Raw genomic sequence first — 26,068 nt, 5'->3', positions numbered from 1 at the left:
ACATAAATCAAAGTGAGAAGTACAATGAACATATCTGCTGGGACAGGTGGTGAAATTAGGTGTTAATGGGCTATGGCAGAAGATGACAAACAAGAGTGCCTTTGCTAGCAGCATGGCATCACCTGCAGCACACCTCCTGGGCTCGTGACCATGGCCTTTGGATGCTAGATGACTTGGAAACTGTGACCCATTCAGATGAGTCCTGATTTCTGTTGGTCAGTGATGATGGGGTTGGTGTGTGGTGCAGACCCCAAGAGGCCATGGACCTAAGTTGTCAACCAGGCACTGTGCGATATGATGGTTGCTCCATAATGGTGTGGGCTGTTTTTATATTGAATGGACTGTGTCCTCTGGTCCAACTGAACCAATCAGTGACTAAAAACAGATATGTTTGAATACTGGGAGACCGTTTACAGCCAACATTTACAGCCAAATTACGATAGAAATTTTATAAGTGAAAATGTGCCGTGTCACCAGGCCAAATTATTTACAATTGGTTTGAAGAATATTCTGGATTATGCAAGGTAATGATTTGGCCACCCAGATAGTTTGACTTGAATCCCATCAGACATTTATGGGACATAATTGAGAGGTCAGTTTGTGTGTGAAATACTGCACCAGCAATACTTTTACAATTAGACATCTATAGACACACAATCGCCCAGTATTTCTGCAAGGGACTTCCAACGACTTGGTGAAGCTCTGCCATGTCGAATTGCTGCTCTGTGCGAAGGAGTTCTGACATGATATCAGAAGGTATCCCATGACTTTTGTCACCTCATGGTATAGTGTGCTGCTTTTAATGTTTGTTGGATTGTGCTAAGCATGTTCACACCACTTTAATAGTTTCACTCTACAGCAAAACACCACTCAAAACATAAACACCCATGTAAAATGTTTTACTATCAATAAGTTTTATTTACATTAATAACTTGTGCATGCATAAAATACATACATTGGATCTAGGTGCACAGTAATAGTTGGGAATGGAAGCCTGTACGAAGAACATTGATAAAGTACTAGGCTTGTATTTGTAAGGAAACAAGAACCGTTATCTCAGCATTGAGCTTGGAGAGCATTTGAGATAAAGTACTTCGGCTATTTGTTATAGCAGATGTCATTTGCTAGTTACTCAATAATGAAGAGAAATTATTCAGTGACTCGGTTCAATGCCAGTACTAATTTATTCAAAGTGTGAAAGAGAAACAGAAAGCTACCAGATAATCCCATGGTCGTGTGTGCGGGTGTGGAAAATGGTAGGTGTGGCAGCACATACTCCAATTCTTGAATAGCTACTAGAAGAATGAGTGATATATGTTGAAAGGAGTTAAGTTATTCTGCACAAAAGAATTACCTATTGCTATTTATAGTGCTGAGTTTAGATGTATACTGTTTAGCAAGATGAGATTGCTATATAAATGTTTCAATCATTAATACTGCTCTTACCTGGGTCAAAGAAACCTCATAGACAGCAGGATCTTCAGTTAAAAACAGCATTAGTTAACAGCTTTCAAGCAGAGAGCAATTTAAATGAAATAAAATATACACATTGCACCAAGCTGATAGAAAGCAGTATGCCAGTGACAATTACCAGAGACTGTCTGAAGAGAACACAGGCCAGAGAATAAGGGATACAATTTAAGGTACCAAAGGAAGCAGATTTCTCATAATTGGTGGGAAAATTCTCTTTTCCAGCTCAAGATTCTAATTTCATCAAAATGTTTCTGTTAATGTTTCACTCAATTATGTATCATTGGAATAGTGCAGGGAGACATGTCATTTTGTCCAGATACGCCCCAAATTGAGGAAGAAGCAATTGTCAAATATGCGAAGAAATGGTAACAGAATATTTTATATTTTGTAACATCTATTGCACTTACTACTGTCCCATACCTCATAAATCATATACACATGCATTACAAGCAGGTCCATTGGGTGTGGGCTGGTAGTGCTTCTCATTGTTAATTACCTCTTCTTCATTCTCAAATAATAGTATTTTTGTTTATGTTTGTCTTTTCAGCTGAAAGTTGGTCATATTTAATGTAGGTCATCTGTGGAATTATGTGGAGTTTGTTTTGAGGTATGCAGTGCTCAGTTCATGTTTACTATTATTAAAGATCCAATTCCAAAAGACAAAGAGTCATTGTAAATCTTATCTACTGTTAGCATACTCAGAATAAAGAACTTCTATTCATTTAAAATTGTTTGATGGGTGACAGTTTTATTAGTACTCAAATAAAATTGTTTGCAACAAAAATATTTTCGACTTCATCATGTATACTATGATTATCAATCCACTATTCTTTGTTGTAATATGCCACCTCAGTTTATAACAAAGGTAGGGGTAATAGCTTCTGTTGATAAAATATCAGTAAAGTTCTGCTGGCTCATTTCGCCATTTCAGCATGTATTTTCAAAGAAAAATGTGCTTCCTCTGCCTTCTGCAGATGCAGCTTCTGCTCAGTAATTTTTTTAGTACTAGCTAGGCCATCTGTCCTTGGTTTAAATGCTGCATCATGTGCGTCACAAGTCTGACAGGTAAGTTTGTGGATCCAGTGGAAATGTAAACTTTTTAGCATATTGATGATGTGAAGTAGAAAAAACTGAGACGATAGTCTCTTCTTCATTGATGTAATTTGGTTCATCATAAATTATCATACTCGTGTCTAATAGTAAATATTTTCTGTTTGTTTTTCTGACCCATGCGTGAAATCATATGTTGGAAAGGAGACAAACTTCAGGTCCATTTCCTCTTTATTTTGTTATTCACTTAATTTCCTCAACTATCAGTGGGTGACAGACCAGTTGCTTCATTTCATTCTAACACCAAATTATTCCATCTGAAATGCACAAAGCTTCAACAAACATGTTTTTGTCACTACTTTAGTAATGCTACGTTGAGTTACTTGCCTTGATATGTCATCAAATAGGGTTTGCTGAAACAGAATCGATGATGAAAGAATTTGGAGTAAAGTCAGTACTGTAAAAACATACTTGACCTCTTAGCAACAAATAATCCTGAGTTAATAACGAGCATCAAGACGGATACAGGGATTAGTGAACACAGGGTTGTCAGAGCAGGATTGAATATTGTAACCCTCAAAGCCTCCAAAAATAAACAGAAAATATACTTACTCAAAAATTCAAATAAAAATTCACTTGACTTGCTCCTGAGAGACAATATCAACTCCGTCCAAATTGATGTCAGTGTAGACCAGACGTGGCTTGAATTCAAAGAAATAGTATCAGCAGAAATTGAGAAATTTATACCAAATAAATTAACAAATGACAGAGCTGATCCTCCTTGGTACACAAAACAGGTCAGAACACTGTTGCAGAAACAACAAAACAAACATGCCAAATTCAAACAGACACAAAATCTCAAAGATTGGTGATCTTTTACAGAAGCTCGAAATTTAGCGTGGACTTCAATGTGAGATGCTTATAACAGTTTCCACAATGAAACTTTGTCTCAAAACCTGGATGAAAATCCAAAGGGATTTCAGTCATAAGTGAAGTATGTTAGCGGCAAGAAACAATTGATGACTTTTCTGCACGATAGCAATGGAGGTACAGCTCCCAACATGAGTAATGTAGAATTAAATATCCTCAGAGTAGTGAAGCAACTCAAATCACTCAATAAAAGCAAGTCTTCTGGTCCAGATCATATACCAATTAGGTTTCTTTCAGAGTATGCTGATGCATTAGCTCCATGCTTAACTATCGTATACAACCGTTCACTCGACGAAAGATCTGTACCCAAAGACTGGAAAGTTGCACAGGTCACACCAATATTGAAGAAAGGTGGTAGGAGTAATCCACTTAATTACAGGCCCATATCATTAATGTCGATATGCAGCACAATTCTGGAACATATATTGTGTTCGAACATTATGAATTACCTTGAATAAAATGGTCTTTTGGCACACAGTTAACACACATTTAGAAAACACCATTCTTGTGAAACACAACTAGATCTTTATTCACATGAAGTGTTGAGTGCTATTGACAAGGGATTTCAGACTGATTTTGTATTTCTGGATTTCCATAAGGCTTTTGACACTGTACCACACAAGCAGCTTAATGTGAAATTGCGTGCTTACATACTGCTATCTCAGTTATGTGATTGGATTTGTGACTTCGTGTCAGAGAGAACACAGTTTAGTAATTGATGGAAAGTCATCGAGTGAAACAGAAGTTATTTCTGGCATACCCCAAGGTAGTGGTACAGGCCCTTTGCTGTTTTCTCTCTGCCAAATCATTTATATAGACAATCTGAGAAGCTGTGTTAGATTGTTTGCAGATGACACTGTCATCTATCGAATAACAGTCATCAGAAGATGAAAAAAAACTGCAATAAGATTTAGAAAACATATCTGAATGGTGCGAAAATTGGCAGTTGACCCTAAATAAAGAAAAGTGTGAGGTAACCCGCATGAGTGCTAAAAGTAATCTATTGAACTTTGATAAATAAATCAAATATAAAGACTGTAATTTCAACGAAATACCTAGGAATTACAATTACAAACAACTTAAATTGGAAGGAACACACAGAAAATGCTGTGGGGAAGGCTAACCAAAGACTGCGTTTTAATGGCAGGACACTTGGAAAATGTAACAGATCTACTAAGGAAACTGCGTACACTACACTTGTCCGTCCTCTTTTAGAATACTGCTGCACGGTGTGGGATCCTTACCAGACAGGACTGACAGAGTACATTGAAAAAGTTCAAAGAAGGGCAGCTCATTTTGTATTATCGTGAAATATGGGAGAGAATGTCACGGAAATGATACAGGATTTGTGCTGGACATCATTAAAAGAAAGACATTTTTAGTTGCGATGGAATCTTCTCATGAAATTCCAATCGCCAACTTTCTCCTACAACTGGAAAATGTTTTGATGACACTGACCTACGTAGGGAGGAACAATCACCACAATAAAATTAGGGAAATCTGAGCTCGTACGGAAAGATACAGGTGTCCGTTATTTCCACATGCTATACAAGATTGGAATAATAGAAAATCGTGAAGGTGGTTCAATGAACCCTATGCCAGGTACTTAAATGTGATTTTCAGAGTATTCATGTTGATGTAGATTTCAATGTGTTGTGTTAACAATTATGATAGGATAAGTATTAGCTGTTAATGACTCACATGTGCATCAGAAGGGTGACAGAAAATGAGTGTCTGGGAGGTGCAGAGATCAACCTTTTATCACTTGTATGTATTACACTTCACAAAATTTACATCATAAACATTTAAAGTATGTTCAAAACAAACTGTAAACTTCAGCCACGAACACCGAAAGAAAAATGGCATGCCGTAGTGATCACAAAGGTTCACACCATCAAGATTGAAGGTGAATTCTTTGGGACTTACAAACCATGTAGGACGTTCAGCTAGATATTCACTCTAAAATAATGCATACAGAATCATTTTGGTGTCTTTGGCTGAGGAGAATTGATGTAATGTGACGGCATGCAACCGAATGCGAAACAGTGTTGTGCAGCTTATCGTGAGACTGGCTATCCTATCCTTTAAGGTGTAACTGCAAGTAGTTTAATAATATGTTGTATAAGTGTGGAAGAAAGCAAACATGCAGAGGGTGTATTTGTCTAGTTGCTCCAGGTGGTCTGAAATGAAGTGTCACACACTTTACAGGAGGGCTGATCATAGATATTTAGTAATCTCTACTAGTCCAGTTGCATCATCCATCTGGCATTAGCATCTTGTAGTGCAAAAGACATTCCTCCCTGCTCCAGGATCATCAGCAAAGCCAGCTGTTGCTTACCCTCAAATGGAGCAGAATTTCACAAGTTGCTCATAATCGATAAGATTTATGAAATTTAGACACATTCCTACAGTTGCATGAATCTAATCATAGGGGAATCTAAGGAAGGGCAGCCACTTGGGTGCTCTTTGGTTTCCACTGGTCATGTTCTCAAGACCATTTTACTAATTACATTTTCCATATTTGACATTAAATCCAATCTTGTGGAAATTGATCAAGTGAGATAGATTTGTGCTGTGGAATTCATAATCTTCTTAGACTCCATTATTACTCTTAATGCTATACCACACATATATCTAACATATAAACAAGTCCAAAGTATCCCTCACCTGTTAATTTAGAAACGTTGAAGTTGTTACTCTGCTTGGGTACGAGACAATATGGGAACATGTGAAAACATTAGCAAATGTGGCAGCCATGGAAGTGTTTACTGATAATCTTGACACAGTGTGCTGCCACTTACATGCTGTTAAAGACAACTGTACAGTTACAAAGTATCTTCTTCCAGCCTGTTAGATGAGATGAGGTACTCTTAGATTAGATGAACTGTTTGTTCCATAGCTCTCTAGGGAAAACCCTCAGAGCTCTGAAACAAATATTACTTTCTCAGCATCTACTGGAGAAGAAAGAGAGCCCAGACATTAAAGTTCATAGAAGTATGAATGTTGATTCAGACCACTATGTAATTCAAATATGATACAAAATTTCACCTAAGGAAATCAATAAATAGGATACATAGAGAAGTACAACATGAAAAAGATCACAGAATTTAACACAAAGCAGGAGCAGGAAACACAACAAGCAAACACAGTAAGAATTCCATAGAAAGCTTGCAGAAATAACAAAAGAACTGATGCTGTAGGAAAGATTACTAAACACTCATGGTGGGATTCAGAATGTGGAAATGCACTAGAGACACAAACAAGCCTTTGAGAAATACAACATAAAACATCAGAAAGCCTATGTCATTTTAATGATTCCAGAAGACAGACTGGCAAACTTATTAGCAAATGAATAGGAAGTACATAAAGGAGCAACTGGATGCTATAGAGAAATTTCTGCAACCATAACACAAGAGAATTTTACAGGACTTCCACAAGGAAGGTTGATGGGTACCCTCTTCAAAACTTATGCTTCAGAAAAGAAGCTGGAAAATTCACATTAATTGACAAAGATAATTGCCAGGAACTGGGATGTTATTTCTCTGATCTCCTTAACTGCTCTGAACATGAAACAAGATTCCCAACACATGACTGCACCTCTGCTCACTCCAACATGTGAACAAATCCACAAACATATACTTACACAGTACATATGGTCAAGGTGGTATTGCAGAACTACTAAAGAATCTTGGACCGAAGTTTCAAAATAAAAGGCTATCGGTAATACTCAAATCATTTGCACTTCATAAAGTTAAGAAAAGCTTATGATTTTGGTGACCAGTAATCCTACATCATCTTAGGACAGGTATTCAATCCAAAATCACTAAGCCTAATTAGAAACTTGGTGGCACAATAAAAGCTGAGGTATCTGACTCTTTATGATCAAACCTGGAGTGTGCCAAGGTGATGGACGATGCCCAATATTGGCCACCCTTGTACTAGACAAAGTAATGAGGGAACGGGGACAACTACTGAAAATCCAAGGACATTAGAAACCAACATGGCAAGGACAATCCTGGGACAAATTTGAAATCTCAACCTAACCTTACTCTCAGATAAAGAAGTAACAGGAACCAAACAAATAGAAATGTTAAAAGAATGTGCATAAAAAGTTGGCCTGCAAAGCTCTTTACAGAAGTCTGAATTCTTCTACTCAAAATTAAACAAGATTAGACAAAAAATATGGCAAGATAACCACTCGTTTCACACAGCTAGGTGAAATCCTTGATCTACAGGGGAGAAAAGATCTCACAACAAACTATAGACTACAGAACATTAAGAGAGATTAAGGCAAAACATACGATATTAACAAGTAATGATGTCCATTCGAAGATCAGACATTACAACACAATAATCAAACCTGAAATACTGTATGCAACTGCAATACTAACACCCCACATGAAAAGTGACATGGAAAGCCGCACATGCGGGTCAAGTCACCAATACTGTAGATCACGATACTCAAACTTGAGCTTTTAAAAAAAAAACAACAAAACACACAGATTAGTCAAATAGAAATTGAAGAGAAAAAACAGTGTTCATTTACAATTGAAATATCTCAAACTACACATCGGATCAAAGAAAGTTGTAATTCAAATTTGTCTTGGAGGAGGAAATCCAGTGATACCATCTCACCACACCCTGTGGATGTGTTGGGCAGCAACTTTGGAATCTTCAATGGGAAACTTGTTTTTTATATTTTATTGTAGATTACGATTCTATGGTAAAATCTACATGTTTTGTCTGAAGCATTTTGTTTTTTTCACAGCTGGTGATGTATTCGGGGAAGTAGAAATGGGTACACAATTGTAATTTAGGACATACTACTAAATGGCCCTTGAATATCCAATGGCATGTGAGACGCCACTGTCATGCTGTGAGGGTAGGACAGGCCATTATTTCATAACTTGTATTTGGAAAACCAGTTTGCAAAGTTATATTTCACAGACATATTACAAAGTTAAACAGGGAACTACTTGAGGCACTACTGTGGCCATGGCTCAAGGCAAAAGCTACTCTACTTTTCCAATTAGAATAAGTGTTCAAATGTAGTACTGACAGCTTCAGTACCCTTAATAATCCCTTTTACAATGACCATTCACAAGACAGAAGCGTAACTGTGGGAATGTCAGCATAGGCATCTCTGAGGTGGTTGACTATGCCTTCACGGCATGTTGGCTCTTTCATGAACATCTTATCTGTTAAACATCCCCGCAGAAAGAAATCTGGTAATACCAAATTCGGCAATTTAGGAGGCCAATTAATAGGGCCACCTCTGCCGAGCCACTGGCCAGTGTAAATGTGGTCTAATACCTCCCATGCTTCAAATGTATAATGCACTAGATGACCATCATGGTGAAACCACATACATTGTAAAATGTCCAGGGCAACATCCTGCAGTAGTACCAGTAGTGTCTGTTCAAAAATGTTCAATGTTTTTGTCCAGTCAAATAAAATACAAACCAAAGAGATTGTTCCCCATGATGCCCCACCGTATGTTAACTGACCAAGGATGTTGATGGTAAACTTACTGTAACCGAGGGATTGTCGACACCCCATTAGTGAATGTTATGCCGGTTAACGCTACCATGGTTCGTGAATATACTCTCATCAGAAAACAGTACCTTGCCGCACAATGTTGGGGTTCATTTCCATTTGTTAATATGCCCATTCATAAAACACTACTCAGTTATGGAAATTGGCGCCATGAAATTCTAGATGCATTGCTTTGTGGTATGGATGATACTTAGGATGTTGCAATATTGTGACAGTAGTACATATGGATACACCAGAATCAAGGTGTAATTGACAGGCACTTATCCATGGTTTGTGGTGCACTGCGACTAGCACAGCTATTTCATTACCTTCTCCTGTAACATGTTTGTTTCAGTCGCTTTTGCCAGTCTGTATGGTGCCATCAGAAATAAGGACACCTTGTAAATAGAGCAAGTGAGAGAGAGAGTGTGAGAGAGTTTTTATAAGGGGTGAAGTTGGTCACATGGTCGTGCAATGTAAGGTTTGTGCACTATAAGTAGCATTAGTCAGAGGTGTATTTCTGGAGAAAGCTTCCCGCAACAGTTACATTGGATTCCTTACAGCACAGAGGAGAGCTATCAGTTTCTTTGTTTGGGATGTGACCTTAATTCTTCCTAGGTGACCTCAGGTGATTTCATAAAGTACCATGAGTAAAGGAGCATGTTATTAAGTTCGCTATTTGCAACTCCACGATGTTGCTAGGTATTTTTCTCACTGAGAACCAGTATTTGTAATGCATCCTGTGTCATATGATTCTGTGATATACATTGTGTAACAAAGTTCTGCGACATGTGGGCTGGATAAGAAGAAGACTACAGTCAGCATCTAGAAGCTGGAAAGCAGTTTGCTGAGTTTTAAAATTGATAGAGTAACTGCATTTAACAGCAGCTCATTTGCTGAAGTGGTTAACTTGCATGGAGAATATGTGGAACTTGACTGCACATAGTCTGATACTTCATGACTCTCTAGTCAGCTTACCATATTTATAAAGTGCCCAACTAACAAAGGAGATGGCATTAGGGTACAATTTATAATCATGGTGTTTGCCTCTGCACAAACAAATATTAGTAGAATCATAAGAACTGGTAACAGATGCAAATGCTACGACTGGAGATGGATCAAATACTGAGAATTTTCAATCCACAGACTGATACTTTCTTGCAAATTTCCTTGATAGATCTTTCTGCTCTGCTGTGTTTTGGGGTTACTTAATGCTCATACCTGTGTGGTCAAATGACAGCACCTTAGGTCTATCATGATGCTACTGTGGTCTGCTGGCAGGAAAATACCGTAAGAAATGTACTGCACATATTAGGTGTTACCACACACACACACACACACACACACACACACACACACACACACACACACACACCCCGAAACAGTTTTGGTTGTGGTTTTGGTTGTGGTGCTGGGCTTTCTGGCGGTCAATCTGCACGACCTATATACACTTCATCAATGAGCTATTCAGATTTAAAGTTAGAATGAGTGCTCTATAGTTTGACAACCAGCAAACTTCCCAGCATTTTAAACTTGGGGTAAATGGATTTTCTCACCAGTTGAACTTATGGTAGCTGGTGTGGAGGGATAAACTGTTTTACATGTGATGTGAGGTGAGGTGGTGCAAGTGAGCTGACATGGCAGTAGTGGGGCTAGGAAGGCCTCAACCCACTCTCCGTGGTTGCCAGATGTATTCATGATAGCGGCAATGATGCCATACAAGATGGTGGTGTTTAGACTTGGCAACAGTGCATGACGTCATCCAAGAAGACGGATTTCGCTGGGAAGATAGCTAACTGCTCCGCCACAAAATGGCGAGAAGTTCAAATTCCAACAGGATAATGCATCACACAACAGTTCTCTCTACTAACCTAAGGATAAGGTGGGAAAAAAGTCACTAGGGCTACCTTCAGCAACCAAAGTCACATGACCAGCACCTCTTCCTAGGTATTGGTGGGAAAAGAACTCAGCCTGCACTGGGCTGATGGAAAGAGGAAGGAGTGTATTTTATTTATTTTGATAAAATTGTATTCAGTGGTCCAGTATATTTATCACAGTCATACAAAACATATGCTCAGACATGCTAGGGGTCACACCACACAGCCTACAGACATATGAACCACTAAAACTCTACAAACCCTGCAAAAATGTTTGCTAATTGTCAACTGTCAAAATCATGTACCAGTGTATATTTAAACAATTTGAGCCACTACTGCAATCCAGTTTGTTCGCCACGAGGTCCAGAGCCCAACTGACCTAGTACACAGTACCACCACCAAAGGGCACAGTCATCTGTTCCGTGACGTAATCAGAGATGGCAGCCATGACGTCAGGTGATGACGTAAGTACCATTATCCAAGATGCTGGCAAACAGTGTGTTCACCACGAGGTCTGGACCTAGTACACATTACCACCACCAGAGAGCACTGTGGCTTTTACTGTGACATAATCCAAGATGGTGGGGGGAAATGGCGGGAAAATGATTCTGCCTGTGCTGGACATGAGTTTTTATTTTGCCAGGTAGTCTCTCCACCACGAGATCTAGAGTCCAACAGACATACTACGCAGTACTGCCTCCAGTGGGTGCTCTCATCCCTCCTGTGACGTAATCAGAGATGGTGGTCTGGAGGAGAAAAATGGCGCGATAATGACTCAGCCTGGGCTGGGCTGCTGGGAAGAGTGAGGAAGGAGTCTACACTATTTATTTCGGAACATGTTATTTAGTGATGGAGTATCTTTATCACGCTGATGCATAACACTCTCCCTGATCTGCTTGGGGTCACAATACAGTCTGCAGACCTGTAAACTACTTCTAAATAACGCTCTCCAGACACGCATACAGCTCCTAATGTACCGAAATAATTTCAGCACAGACATGCAAACTGCTCCTAAATAATGCAGTACACTGATGTGCAGGCACAAAATCGTAAACTGTCGAAATAACGCATAGCACAGCCTGCAGACCTGCTCGCAGAATAGTGCAACAGACACGCAAGTACTGCTTCCCACACTCTGTCACTGGACTGCACAGTAGGTCAGCAGCAGCCCCCGTGAAGTGACTCCGCTGTCAGACCACACACAGGGTCACACACGCATGAGGCGGCGGCAACCCTTCCATACTCGACACTTGAGAAATTCCTCTCAAAATAAGTGTTCACCTAGGCAGCATTGCTGACGCGACCAGGTGGGGACACAGACCTCCAGGGGCGCACAAGCCGCCGCCACCACCACCACCACCACCAGGCACAGGTCAAAGTTGTTCCTATTTTCGACTATATAGTCAGTATTATACTGACGTCGAGAACTCCAAGACACGCTCACGCCAGTCTCATACCCGATACACCTCTGGGCAGCATGTGTCTTTACCATTGGTGATGGAGGATCACAGGCCGCATTGTTCCTAGCGCGACATGAAACACATCTAACCTTGCTTAACTGCCCAGGGTGACTGACGCAACACCACGAAGTGTGTGCATGTAGCTACAAACCTTCGCAAGCTCATCAAACAAGGTCTCCATCTTATACTGATGTCCCATGACTATGTAAAATATAATCGAGTCGACCTCGCGGAACCTGTATAGTGTCCCGAAAATAGTTGACGCTCGCTTTCTTGATGTCTCAGCTTGTATGCCTGTAAATTCTTGCCGTAACATAACCTGTTTACGAAAATAACGTCGAATGCAGTCTTCCTCGCCGACCTAACGCGCTACCCAGTCCATCACGTGTTACCCTTCCTGCTTTCAACACACACACAAACGTTCCCTCCACTATCTAGAGGCTCCCATATCCCAGCACAAAGGATGTGAATGAATCGAGCATTATGATTGGTGCTTACCGAATTTACCCGCCGAATTACTGTTGCCACCGGTATCGAAGCACCATCCGCCTTTTTTCCTTATGCAAACGAGACTTTCAGCAGTTATTTTACATAGATCGCCATATTGCACGGGAAATTAAATCTTACAAACTGTCATACATATCGTCAAATACCGAAAGACTCTTACTCAATTACACTGCTCTCGCACTGAGGACAGGAGCTTAGTGTGTGAAACCGATCTCCAACCCAGCAATATATCACCACGTACTGTGTCGATGTAGTAAACATACAATTCGGATCCTGTGCCAAACAAAATCATCCCTTTTACGTCATTCGTACATATACCGTGAAGACGGGCAGTACCATATATACTCCTCACAGCACTAGATATTTTCCTGCAGTCAATGATCACAAGTCATCCACACCCAACGTGCGACCAGAGCACTCTCAGTGGACAGAAGTCGCTCTCAGAATTGTTCTAGAAATTCAGGCTCGTTTCCCCTCGGCACAAACACCTTACTGTTTCTGCTCCGAACCTACTTCCTTCATGCTCGCTTTCCTACACACATCTCCAGACTCGGGGATTACAAAAACACATGTATTTTCGCATGGTTCGCCATAATATTATAACATTTTCGCGGTACTTCTCGATATCAAGCACTAGGCAGCATCCTACCAATCGCTAGTGCAACATAATTTCCAAGATATAGACTCGAAATTATTTCTCTACAAACCTGAAACTTTAGCTAGGTGGGCGTGCTGTAAACCACTGACTAACTAGAAACTTGTCACGTCTGCGAAGACATTTACTCGGCAACTAGAAACAAATAAAGGAAACTGATATTTCCACTCTCAAATACCGATGTTGGTGATGTCTTAGATTCCAAATCATCCCTATAATTTACAAGGTCAAGTAAAGTGTGTCTCATGTCTAGAGAACTGGCAAACATGTCTTCTACACCCTAGATGCACACAACACAAACGATGTTCCCTCAACTAAATAAAGGCGCGAAATGTGCAGAAGCAGTCAAACCAACAATTGACCTGGGAGTGAATAACGATCCAGCGCAAATGCAACTTCATATTCAATCTTCTACTTCCACGCAATCACGAAAGCCATCCACCACCTACTAACAAGGGAACCTCCTCATCGCTCCCCCCCCCCCCCCCCCTCAGATTTAGCTATAAGTTAGCACAGTGGATAGGCCTTGAAAAACTGAACACGGATCATTCGAGAAAACAGGAAGAAGTTGTGTGGAACAATGAAAAAAATAAGCAAAATCTACAAACTGAGTAGTCCCTGTGTAAGATATGCAATATCAAGGATATCGTTAGTGTAGGGACGCTGCGGTCCAGTGCTTAGCGTGAGCAACTGCGGAGCGAGAGGTCCTTGGTTCAAGTCTTCCCTCGTGTGAAAACTTTTCTTCCTTTATTTTCTCAAAGTTATGACCTGTCCGTTCGTTGATTGACGTCCCTGTTCTGTAATAAGTTTAGTGTCTATGTTTTGCGACCGCACCGCAAACTTACAGTTCGGAAAATATTCATTGACCTTGATATTGAAGTTGCGAGCTATATTTGCTGGATTCATGTTGCCCAGAGAATACATCTCACGTATTTAATGCACTCCCGTCCAAAGAAGCGAACAGTCAACTGCCAGCCAGGGAGCCTCGTTAGCAGGAATACTCTTCCGTGCCCTGTTGACTGACATCGTGTGTTTCGGTGTTTGTTTAGGTGTAGCATCCTCATGCTACGGCGCAGTTACCTCGCATCGGACGGACGGACGGACGGATAGATAGATAATAACTGTCTGAAAATAAAAAAAAAACCTCTTCACTCGAGGGAAGACTTGAACCAAGGACCTCTTGTTCCGCAGCTGCTCACGCTAACCACGGAACCACGACGCTCCTGAGCTCACGTTATCCTTGATGTTGCCTATCTTGCACATGGACTACTCAGTTTGTATATTTTGCTTATTTTTTTTCATAGCTCCACACAACTTCTTCCTGTTTTCTCGATTGATCTGTGTTCAGTTTTTCAAGGCCTATCCACTGTGCCAATTTATAACTAAATCTGAGGGAGGTGCTATGGGGTGCGATGGGGAGGTTCCCTTGTAAGTATTGGTTCACTGTTCGATAGTCTAGAGGGCATCACGGTTAATTCATCTACATTCCTACACTTCAACAGGAAGACCCAGTGCGACAGCTCTTACCATTAAGAGGAAACGTGAGTCAGGCCCACAGTGGTCGCCGGCGCTGTAGGCTGAGCACGCACAGGTAGCATGTTAATCCTAAGAAATTGGTAACATACATATTTTATCCCTGTACTTACAACTAAATATTACAATCGCGGTCTCACTTGAACGACATTCGACAATGAGCGAAGTATCGGAAATACTCTGTTGATGGCTGTCGCTCTGGAAATAGAAATATCAGTACCATTCTTATGACTTAACATGCTCTTCCAACACTATCACAGGACTCCACGTCAAATCTATACATTCCTTACGACTGGACATAATCATTTCCTTTGCGCATGTTGGAACACAAACAACTACATTATAAGCCTGATGCTCAACGTGAACATATCACGCAGCCACTACTACTACGTATAATACTTTGTCAATAACTGATCGCTGGCGATATTTAAATAATACTGAGAGAAAATCAACCATGGGTGGACATGTCTCATAAGTTTTCCTTGCATGACCTAGAAAGAGAGACATAATTGGCCAGATGTTAAAAAACTCGATCCCAAAAATTCTTGTATGTTGCTGTCACAAGTGGTCGTGCACACAAGTATCCATGTTAGAAGCTATACTGGCTTTATAAATTGAGGTACTACATTACCTCTGAATAAGGTGGTCTTTTTATCTGGATAAATACCGAGACAGCGGTTGCTGGAATGTATAGTATCAGACCAACAGCGCTCTTACACGTAGCCCACTACGCATCCTTATGATAAAATGGCTGAATTTTGAAAGTTATTCGGCTAAGGAACGTGGTATGGAATAGGTATTTGCAACGCCCTCCCGCCGATACATATTTATCCAGTACATGTAATGTATTGTGTCTCGATACCATGTCAGAGGTTCTGCTATATATCCACTGAGTTATAGGCGCTGACTGATTGAGAAGGATCACAAACAATAGTAAATCATATGCTTATTGAGGTCTAAGAAATGAACACTAGCATTTCAGATGTCTAGTGTTACACTATCCACTAGAAATTCTGTCTGCGATTTGGAATCAGGTCATCCCACTCAAGCACATACCTGCGCTGGATCACAGCCACAAGTGAATCATATTTCTGGCACTATCAATGTCTCACAATGAGTCACATACCTCGAACCTGTCTGCTAAAGTAAAATTACAACCTGGTTTTAGACAGTCCCTACACATTTTGCAAACTGCTCTCATTTATACAGCTTTGCACATATGATCGTTCCATTTTAAGTCAGAAATGAGCAGAAGTCGGAGAAAACCATATCTATCACCTTCTGCAACCCGTGTAGAAACTGAGCGACCTGAGTTAGTGCGACAGGAGCACGTTGTGACCATTTGGTGGAAATGCGTGCATTGTGGTGTGTCCCAAACCTACATACAAGTACTGCAGATCCAAGTCCATTCAAATCTATCAGCCCAGCACTTATTTCATCTGATATAGAACTCACCTAGGTACCACTGCTCTCTCGATGACGCAAAGATGCGGTGGGGCTCCATTGCGGAGAGGGAGATTTTGCAATGCTTCCCAGAAGAGCACAGCGTGCAGCTCTCCAAGCATTGGCTCTGAGCACTATGGGACTTAACACCTATGGTCATCAGTCTCTCCATGCATTACAGTATACACCCCACGTCGCTCACCGAATTTACACCTCAAACTGCTGTTGCTACTGCTGCCTGTGTGGCACAATCCTATTAAATATACAGGAACTGCAGAGGCCACTTTAAAGTTTGATACTCTAGGCGAATGATCGTATCCCACAAACTATATAAAGTCGTTAAAGACGCCCCCTCTGGTCCTGTTTCGTTGTTTAAAACACTGTTTTCTAACAGGCTTTTGTACAATGCCAAAAATTTCATTTTTCTGCCACGACTTCGAGGCCTGTGCCAGGTTCTACACTGACGTTAAGCCGCTTTGATCCATGGCCTCTTGCAGAAAACTAGACATTGCACAGTGTAAATCATTTTGATACTGCGGCTCCAATAACACGCGACACACGGTGGATTATTTTAGATAAAAGACGGTTAAACATAAAGAAACTAGAATGTTTTGGCTGTATTGTTGAGTGTTTCCAAACTGATGTCCGAAAGTGATTGACGACCTCTACATTTAAACTCATCTGTCACAGTGATGGAATAGATGATGGCTCTACGTTCGGTTTCGACTGATTCCTCTTATTGCACTCATGTACGCAATCACTGTTTTGCTGCTAGCAACCCCCAGAAGGGGTCACCCATCCACAAAACTCTCTCTCCTGCTCAAACAAGCGATGTCAGTCAATCATTATGTGGTCACCAAAAGCGCGCCAACGCACAGATGGGGTGGAAAAGACACAGCCGAAGTACTGTAATAAAAAGCATCACAGTTTATAGCGCGAACAATGTTAGCAATTTTACTGTATCTTCAACACTGGCTAATAATGTGACAGCATGTTTCCCCAATTTCAATATCATAGCTAAACCAACCCTTCTCCGCTTTTCGAGTACCACTGCAAACATGGATAGATGACACTGCAGTTCGTTCATTCAGTGTTAATTCTCGAACACTAAAATAATCGAAGTATACCAGACAGCGCTCCACATATTTCTAACACCCCGAGTGTAGTGCATAATTTATGCTGATGATAGTCTCAGAGCATTCTCGCTGTCTTACGGTAACCTTAGATAGTGAACTACGATCTCGCACTGTCATTGAGCAGCCCACCCGGCAGCACCACTACCGATTTAATCTGCATCCGACCAGAAATAGGTCGTTACATTCCATGTCTCGTGAATGAATGGAGCTTTCCGAGTCCTTGCCCATCCCTCGAGATGCGCCCATGTCGAGGAACTTAGCACTCCTCATCGATGTATAGTAACAGATTTCAGTTTCGTGATGTAATAGCAGACACAAGCTCTCAACTCTTAAAGTATTGTTGTAGAGTCTAGGATCGGTACCTGGAAGGTACTGGTAAGAGAACACACACCTCTCTCTCTCTCTCTCTCTCTCTCTCTCTCTCTCTCTCTCCCTCCCTCCCTCCCTCCCTCCCTCCCTCCCCCCTAAGGCTACAACGTTCTGCACTTACAGGGTGTTTCAAAAATGACCGGTATATTTGAAACGGCAATACAAACTAAACGAGCAGCGATAGAAATACACCGTTTGTTGCAATATGCTTGAACAACAGTACATTTTCAGGCAGACAAACTTTCGAAATAACAGTAGTTACAATTGTCAACAACAGATGGCGCTGCGGTCTGGGAAATTCTATAGTACGATATTTTCCACATATCCACCATGCGTAGCAATAATATGGCGTAGTCTCTGAATGAAATTACCCGAAACCTTTGACAACGTGTCTGGCGGAATGGCTTCACATGCAGATGAGATGTACTGCTTCAGGTGTTAAATTGTTTCTGGATTCTGGCGATACACCTGATCTTTCAAGTGTCCCCACAGAAAGAAGTCACAGGGGTTCATGTCTGGCGAATAGGGAGGCCAATCTACGCCGCCTCCTGTATGTTTCGGATAACCCAAAGCAATCACAAGATCATCGAAATATTCATTCAGGAAACTAAAGACGTCGGCCGTGCGATGTGGTCGGGCACCATCTTGCATAAACCACGAGGTGCTCGCAATGTCGTCTAAGGCAGCTTGTACCGCCACAAATTCACGAAGGATGTCCAGATAGCGTGATGCAGTAATCGTTCCGGATCTGAAAAATGGGCCAATGATTCCTTTGGAAGAAATGGCGGCCCAGACAAGTACTTTTTGAGGATGCAGGGACGATGGGACTGCAACATGGGGCTTTTCGGTTCCCCACATGCGCCAGTTCTGTTTATTGAGGAAGCCGTCCAGGTAAAAATAAACTTTGTCAGTAAACCAAATGCTGCCCACATGCATATCGCCGTCATCAATCCTGTGCACTATATCGTTAGCGAATGTCTCTCTTGCAGCAATGGTAGCGGCGCTGAGGGGTTGCCGCGTTTGAATTTTGTATGGATAGAGGTATAAACTCCGGCGCATGAGATGATACATGGACGTTGGCGTCATTTGGACCGCAGTTGCAACACGGCGAATAGAAACCCGAGGCCGCTGTTGGATCACCTGCTGCACTAGCTGTGCGTTGCCCTCTGTGGTTGCCGTACGCGGTCACCCTACCTTTCCAGCACGTTTATCCATCACGTTCCCAGTCCGTTGAAATTTTTCAAACAGATCCTTTATTGTATCGCTTTTCAGTCCTTTGGTTACATTAAACCTCCGTTGAAAACTTCGTCTTGTTGCAACAACACTGTGTTCTAGGCGGTAGAATTCCAACACCAGAAAAATCCTCTGTTCTAAGGAATAAACCATGTTGTCCACAGCACACTTGCACATTGTGAACAGCACACGCTTACAGCAGAAAGACGACATACAGAATGGCGCACCCACAGACTGCGCTGTCTTCTATATCTTTCACATCACTTGCAGCGCCATCTGTTGTTGAAAATTGTAACTACTGTAGTTTCGAAAGTTTGTCCGCCTGAAAATGTACTGTTGTCCCAAGCATATTGCAACAAACGGTGTATTTCTATCGCTGCTTGTTTAGTTTTTATTGCCGTTTCAAATATACCGGTCATTTTTGAAACACCCTGTAAAATGGTCTATAATGTTAGATCGCCTGCGCTTCCCACCTATCAGTTGTATGGAATGTAACACAGTTAATATTCCAATGTAAGAAATACACTCCTGGAAATTGAAATAAGAACACCGTGAATTCATTGTCCCAGGAAGGGGAAACTTTATTGACACATTCCTGGAGTCAGATACATCACATGATCACACTGACAGAACCACAGGCACATAGACACAGGCAACAGAGCATGCACAATGTCGGCACTAGTACAGTATATATCCACCTTTCGCAGCAATGCAGGCTGCTATTCTCCCATGGAGACGATCGTAGAGATGCTAGATGTAGTCCTGTGGAATGGCTTGTCATGCCATTTCCACCTGGCGCCTCAGTTGGACCAGCGTTCGTGCTGGACGTGCAGACCCCGTGAGACGACGCTTCATCCAGTCCCAAACATGCTCAATGGGGGACAGATCCGGAGATCTTGCTGGCCAGGGTAGTTGACTTACACCTTCTAGAGCACGTTGGGTGGCATGGGATACATGCGGACGTGCATTGTCCTGTTGGAACAGCAAGTTCCCTTGCCGGTCTAGGAATGGTAGAACGATGGGTTCGATGACGGTTTGGATGTACCGTGCACAATTCAGTGTCCCCTCGACGATCACCAGAGGTGTACGGCCAGTGTAGGAGATCGCTCCCCACACCATGATGCCGGGTGTTGGCCCTGTGTGCCTCGGTCGTATGCAGTCCTGATTGTGGCGCTCATCTGCACGGCGCCAAACACGCATACGACCATCATTGGCACCAAGGCAGAAGCGACTCTCATCGCTGAAGACGACACGTCTCCATTCGTCCCTCCATTCACGCCTGTCGCGACACCACTGGAGGCGGGCTGCACGATGTTGGGGCGTGAGCGGAAGACGGCCTAACGGTGTGCGGGACCGTAGCCCAGTTTCATGGAGACGGTTGCGAATGGTCCTCGCCGATACCCCAGGAGCAACAGTGTCCCTAATATGCTGGGAAGTGGCGGTGCGGTCCCCTACGGCACTGCGTTGGATCCTACAGTCTTGGCGTGCATCCGTGCGTCGCTGTGGTCCGGTCTCAGGTCGACGGGCACGTGCACCTTCCGCCGACCACTGGCGACAACATCGATGTACTGTGGAGACCTCACGCCCCACGTGTTGAGCAATTCGGCGGTACGTCCACCCGGCCTCCCGCATGCCCACTATACGCCCTCGCTCAAAGTCCGTCAACTGCACATACGGTTCACGTCCACGCTGTCGCGGCATGCTACCAGTGTTAAAGACTGCGATGGAGCTCCGTATGCCACGGCAAACTGGCTGACACTGCCGGCGGCGGTGCACAAATGCTGCGCAGCTAGCGCCATTCGACGGCCAACACTGCGGTTCCTGGTGTGTCCGCTGTGCCGTGCGTGTGATCATTGCTTGTACAGCCCTCTCGCAGTGTCCGGAGCAAGTATGGTGGGTCTGACACACCGGTGTCAATGTGTTCTTTTTTCCATTTCCAGGAGTGTATATTGCAAGTACATGAAATACAACCTTGTTCCCAGTTTCTTTAAAACGAGAAAACTACTTCCTTAAAACACTGGCTATGCCTGATACATGCACAATATAACTTTCCAGAGATGTAGAGCATTCACTGTTCACATCCGATCATGGTTCCGAAATTATATGATGCCTGCATCAGGTCTACATAAAATGATCGTTATTAGCGGGGAATAGCTGTTACAAGGAAACAGATAAACGCATAGCAGCAGCATCTGACATGTGAAAATTACAAGTCATTCCATCACTAACTCTGTAAACAGCACATCGGCCAGGCAAATGTGTACATGTGGATTGCAGCACCACACAAGCACCTGTCGCAACTTCATTATGAGATGAAGTCTCGATTTTACACCAAAGATGTGACAGGGGGGATGGAGTACATTGCATAAATCAAAGTTCATTTAGAGGAATGTGTCAAGTTTCATAACACATGAGATGGAAGTCGTCTGATAACAGACATGTTTACCATCTACGGTCGCAAGTAGACAGTGCTTTAAACCACATACAGAACATGTGGCTGTGTACGAGTAGTATGCAGGCTATGTAACGTGACTGATGCATTCGTACAGAACCGGGGAAAAATCGACCCGCAGCAACTTCTCCCTCTCTAAAATGCATGATTCAACCATTAAATCGTACCTCTTTACAGCATCATCTCAATCGATCACCCCGTCCACTCTGTTATCCTTTAATGCAGAAGCAAGTAAGTTTAGAGGTGAATGGTCCTATGTCTTCCTGAAAAGCGCCAAATACAGTAGTCAACTCGCGTGTATCACTGGTACCTCAATAGACATACAGTATAATGCTGCCTCGATGGAAAAAAAAAATTGACTCCCCCCTTGATTCCCTGTGTTTTGATGTCAACGTTTCCTCGGATTCCTCATGTTGCCACATACTTGTTCCCATGTACAAATTGTTCCACGCAAAGCAGAAGATACACAAGTATTTCCTCAATTTCCCCACATTTCGATGTATATTTTGTCAATTTATACCTATTCCCTCGTTATTTTTCGCAATTCTATCGATTTAATGTCAGCTGTATCCTGGGCAGTTAAGCAGGTTTAGATGTATCTCTCGTGTCGTACTAGGAACAATGCACTCTGTGCTACTCTGTCATCAACGGTGAAGACACGTGCTGCCCAGTCTCGCTAATGAGACTGGCGTGAGAATGCCTTTGAGTTCTGTGGCGTCAGTGTAACACTGACTATATACTCGGAAATAGAAACAACTTTCACCTGCACCCAATGGTGGCTCGCAGCTGTGACAGCCCATGTGCTCCTGGAGTGTCTGTGCATGGTGCCTAGGTGAACAATTATTTCTAGAGGAATTTATCAGGTGTCAAGAATGAAAGGAATGCCATCACCTCATGCATGCGGGACCCTAATGGGTGTCTGTGTGTTGTTTGACAGCTGACAGCCATGTCACTGTGCAGGGGCTGCCGCTAACCACCTGTGCATTCCAGTGGACAGGGTGTGGGGGGCAGTGCTTGTGCGCATTGATTGCGTGTCTGTTGCATTATTTTGTGAGCAGGCCTATAGGCTGTGCTACGCGTTATTTGGACAGTTTACGATTTCTTGCTTGCACATCAGTGTACTGCATTATTTAGGAGCAGTTTGCATGTCTGTGCTGAAATTATTTCAGTAAATTAGGAGTTGTATGCGTGTCTGGACAGCATTATTTAGAAGTAGTTTACAGGTCTGCAGACTGTGTATTGTGACCCCAAGCACATAAGGGCGAGTGTTTTGCGTCAGTGTGATAAATATACTCCATCACTAAATAACATGTTCCAAAATATCTAGTGTACACTCTCCCCAGCAGCCCAGCCCAGGCTGAGTCATTTTCGCGCCATTTTTCTACTCCAGACAACCATCTCTGATTATGTCACGGAACAGACGACGGCGCTCTTTGATGGTGGCACTGTGTACAAGGTCCAGACTTCGTGGTGAACACACTGTTTGCTGGCATCTTGGATAACGGACTTGCGTCATCAGCTGACGTCATGGCTACCATCTTGGATTACATCATGCAACAGACGACAGTGCCCTCTGGTGGTGGTATTATGTACTGGGTCAGTTGCACTCTGGACGTTGTGGCGAACACACTGGATAGCAGTAGTGGCTCAAATTGTTTAAATATACACTGGTGCATGATTTTGACAGTTGACGATTAGCAAGCATGTTTGCAGAGTTTGTAGAGTCTTTTAGTGGTTCACCTGTCGGTAGGCTGTGTGGTGTCACTCCAAGCATGTCAGAGCATATGTTTTTGTATGTCTGTGATAAATATACTCGACCCCTAAATACATTTTTTCAAAATCAAGACAGTACATCCCTTCCTCTTTCTATCAGCCCAGTGCATGCTGAGTCCTTTTCCCACCAATAACTATGAAGAGGTAGTGGTCGGATGACTTAGGTTATTGGAGGTGAGCTTTGCTTGCTGCAATTTTCTTAGGTTGGTACATATAACTTTGATGTGATGCATTATCCTGTTCGAATTTGAACTTCCCACCAATTCCTAGGAAGAGGTGGCGGTCAGTTGACTTGGGTTAGTGAAGGTAGCCCAAGTGATTTTTTTCCAGCCATTTCCTTAGGTTAGTAGAGATAACCGTGGTGTGATGCATTATCCTTTTGGAATTTGAACTTCCTGCCATTTTGTGGGGGAGGGGGTTAGGTTAGTGGAAGTAGTCCAATTGACCTATCTTCCCACCAAAATCCTTCATCTTGGATGACGTATGTGCTGTTGCCAAGTTTACATACCGCCATCTTGGATACATCTGGCAACAATAGAGAGTGAGCTGACGCCCACATAGCCCTACTACTGATGGGCAGAGGGCCCCTTCCATCCCCAGTATTTGTTTAAGATACAAAGTGGAGAGATCCAAACTTAGAGGTAGGAGGTAGGAGGTAGGAGTACGGTCACAGGTTCGAATCCTGCCTCGGGCATGGATGTTTGTGATGTCCTTAGGTTAGTTAGGTTTAAGTAGTTCTAAGTTCTAGGGGACTGATGACCACAGATGTTAAGACTCATAGTGCTCAGAGTCATTTGAACCATTTTAAGAACTGTCATCCCGTTGATACACATAACTGAATATCTTTATTGTTAGCGCTAGTTGGCTGTCCAGTTTTAGGACAGTTTTTGGGGATAGAGTAACACACATTCTGTAAACAATGATTGTGTGTAGAGCTCAGTTCGCTCTGTTCATCTATGATGCCCAGTATAGTGAGATGGACTCTGAGATGTGAAATTCTGCTAAGTGATTGTTGTCATGTGTCATTTGCTGGGTGGTTAGTTACATTTAATTCTTCAATATATAGGTCCAACTGTAGGGGGGTTGGGAGATAGATTTGAAATGAAAGTCTTTGATTTATATGGAAAATTGATATGTGGTGCATTTGGAGTATATCATATACCACTGTTTTCGTCAGTAATGAGCTGACCAAGCTCTAGACAGAACCACGTCACGCCGCATGATTTATATAACAGTATTGTGCATTTATGGCAGTGCAAGGGTTTCTTTGTGCTCTGAGAGGGTGCAGGAGGGGAGCCATCTGGAGCGTGCTCTTTGTGGTAAGGTGTACAGCTTCTATTGGGAGAAGATGTCCGTGTGCATTTCTCACTATATGATTTGGCGCTCGCTGCCCTATTCTGGAAGGTGAAAGCATCCAGATCCCTAACGGTGCATTGCGGGACAATGCTGAGACTTACAGCACCCAGACAGTGTGGAGCACACTGTCTGCGGGACAATGGCCGTCTAATGTGGACCTATCGGTTAATGCCTGGCCGTACAGAATGTGGTCTGCCGTCGCGGTCAGCGACCTTCAGCCACGACGGGTGGGCTACATCGTTGAAATGCTTGTTGCACCGTGTCAGTCACACAAAGGGCTTTGCCCTGCTACCATTGGCCAGCCGCTGCAGCGAGCGCCGATCTGTCTCGAAACACAGATTTGTCGCCGCTGTCGGCGGCTTTGAGCGCCTGCAGGCTTATTTTTTGTCGTGTTCTCAACTGCTGGCTGAGCCAGCAGCGGCGGCAGGCAGAGCTGTCTCATCAGTGAGTGTGTAGTGCACGCAGTGGAAAGGATGGAAACAGAAAAACTGATCAAACAGGTGAGGAAATACAACTTATTGCACGCTGCCGAAGCATGGACGTATATAGTTGCTAAACAGGCTCAAAATGGTAAATATTTTCGCAAAAATATAATTTCCCGTCCAAAATACTTAACATCCATTTGTTGTAGAATCTTAGAACACACTCTGACTGAAACATAATATCTCGAAGAGAATGACTTCCTCCAAGCCAACTACCATAGATTTCGAAAACCCATGGATGTGTATAGCTATGCTGGACTGTGCGGCCAGTCAGCTCGCAGCCTATCAGCTTTCTTTCCGTTCTTACACTTGTCCACGGCTGAGTCTATTCACACCCATCCAAAGTCTGCGTTTCAGGAGGTTTAAGGTGCAAAAAGAAAATCATTTGCTAAGTTTCAGTACCACCTACCCCTTATTAAAAATACACTGGGGTACAAGATTACTTTGAAACTGAAACAAAAAGAACGATTTAATTTGAACTCACCTCTCAACTTCTCTCTTTCTGGAAGGCGTTATCAGTAGCGATTTTTGGATAAAAAATTTCTAATGACTCGGATGAAAATAAATTATCAATTTTGTTAGAATTTCAGGGGAATCTTGTAACACAGAATATCATTAATAATGAACAGCTGGGACTGAAACTTATCAGAAGATTTTCTTTCTACACTTCAGCTATATTTGTCAGGTGAAAAGTTCAGCAAATACCATACGATCATTTTGTTCCTATCCTTGTACCAAGTGACAGAGTGAACCTTCTTATTACAAATAGTATTTAATTCATCAGTGATATTGACTTTTCAATAA

General features: G+C 42.5%; 1 protein-coding gene across 2 annotated transcripts in view; it reads left to right on the top strand.

Annotated features, from left to right (window-relative positions):
• The window catches only part of LOC126299198 (uncharacterized), a 256,140-nt gene that overhangs the window by 17,957 nt on the left and 212,115 nt on the right, over positions 1-26,068 (top strand). The window lies entirely within an intron of this gene.

This window comes from Schistocerca gregaria, chromosome X (assembly GCF_023897955.1).
Source record: "Schistocerca gregaria isolate iqSchGreg1 chromosome X, iqSchGreg1.2, whole genome shotgun sequence".
Taxonomy (NCBI): Eukaryota; Metazoa; Arthropoda; class Insecta; order Orthoptera; family Acrididae; genus Schistocerca; species Schistocerca gregaria.
Note: the sequence above shows the minus strand (reverse complement) of the source record. Positions and strands in the feature narration are given on the sequence as shown.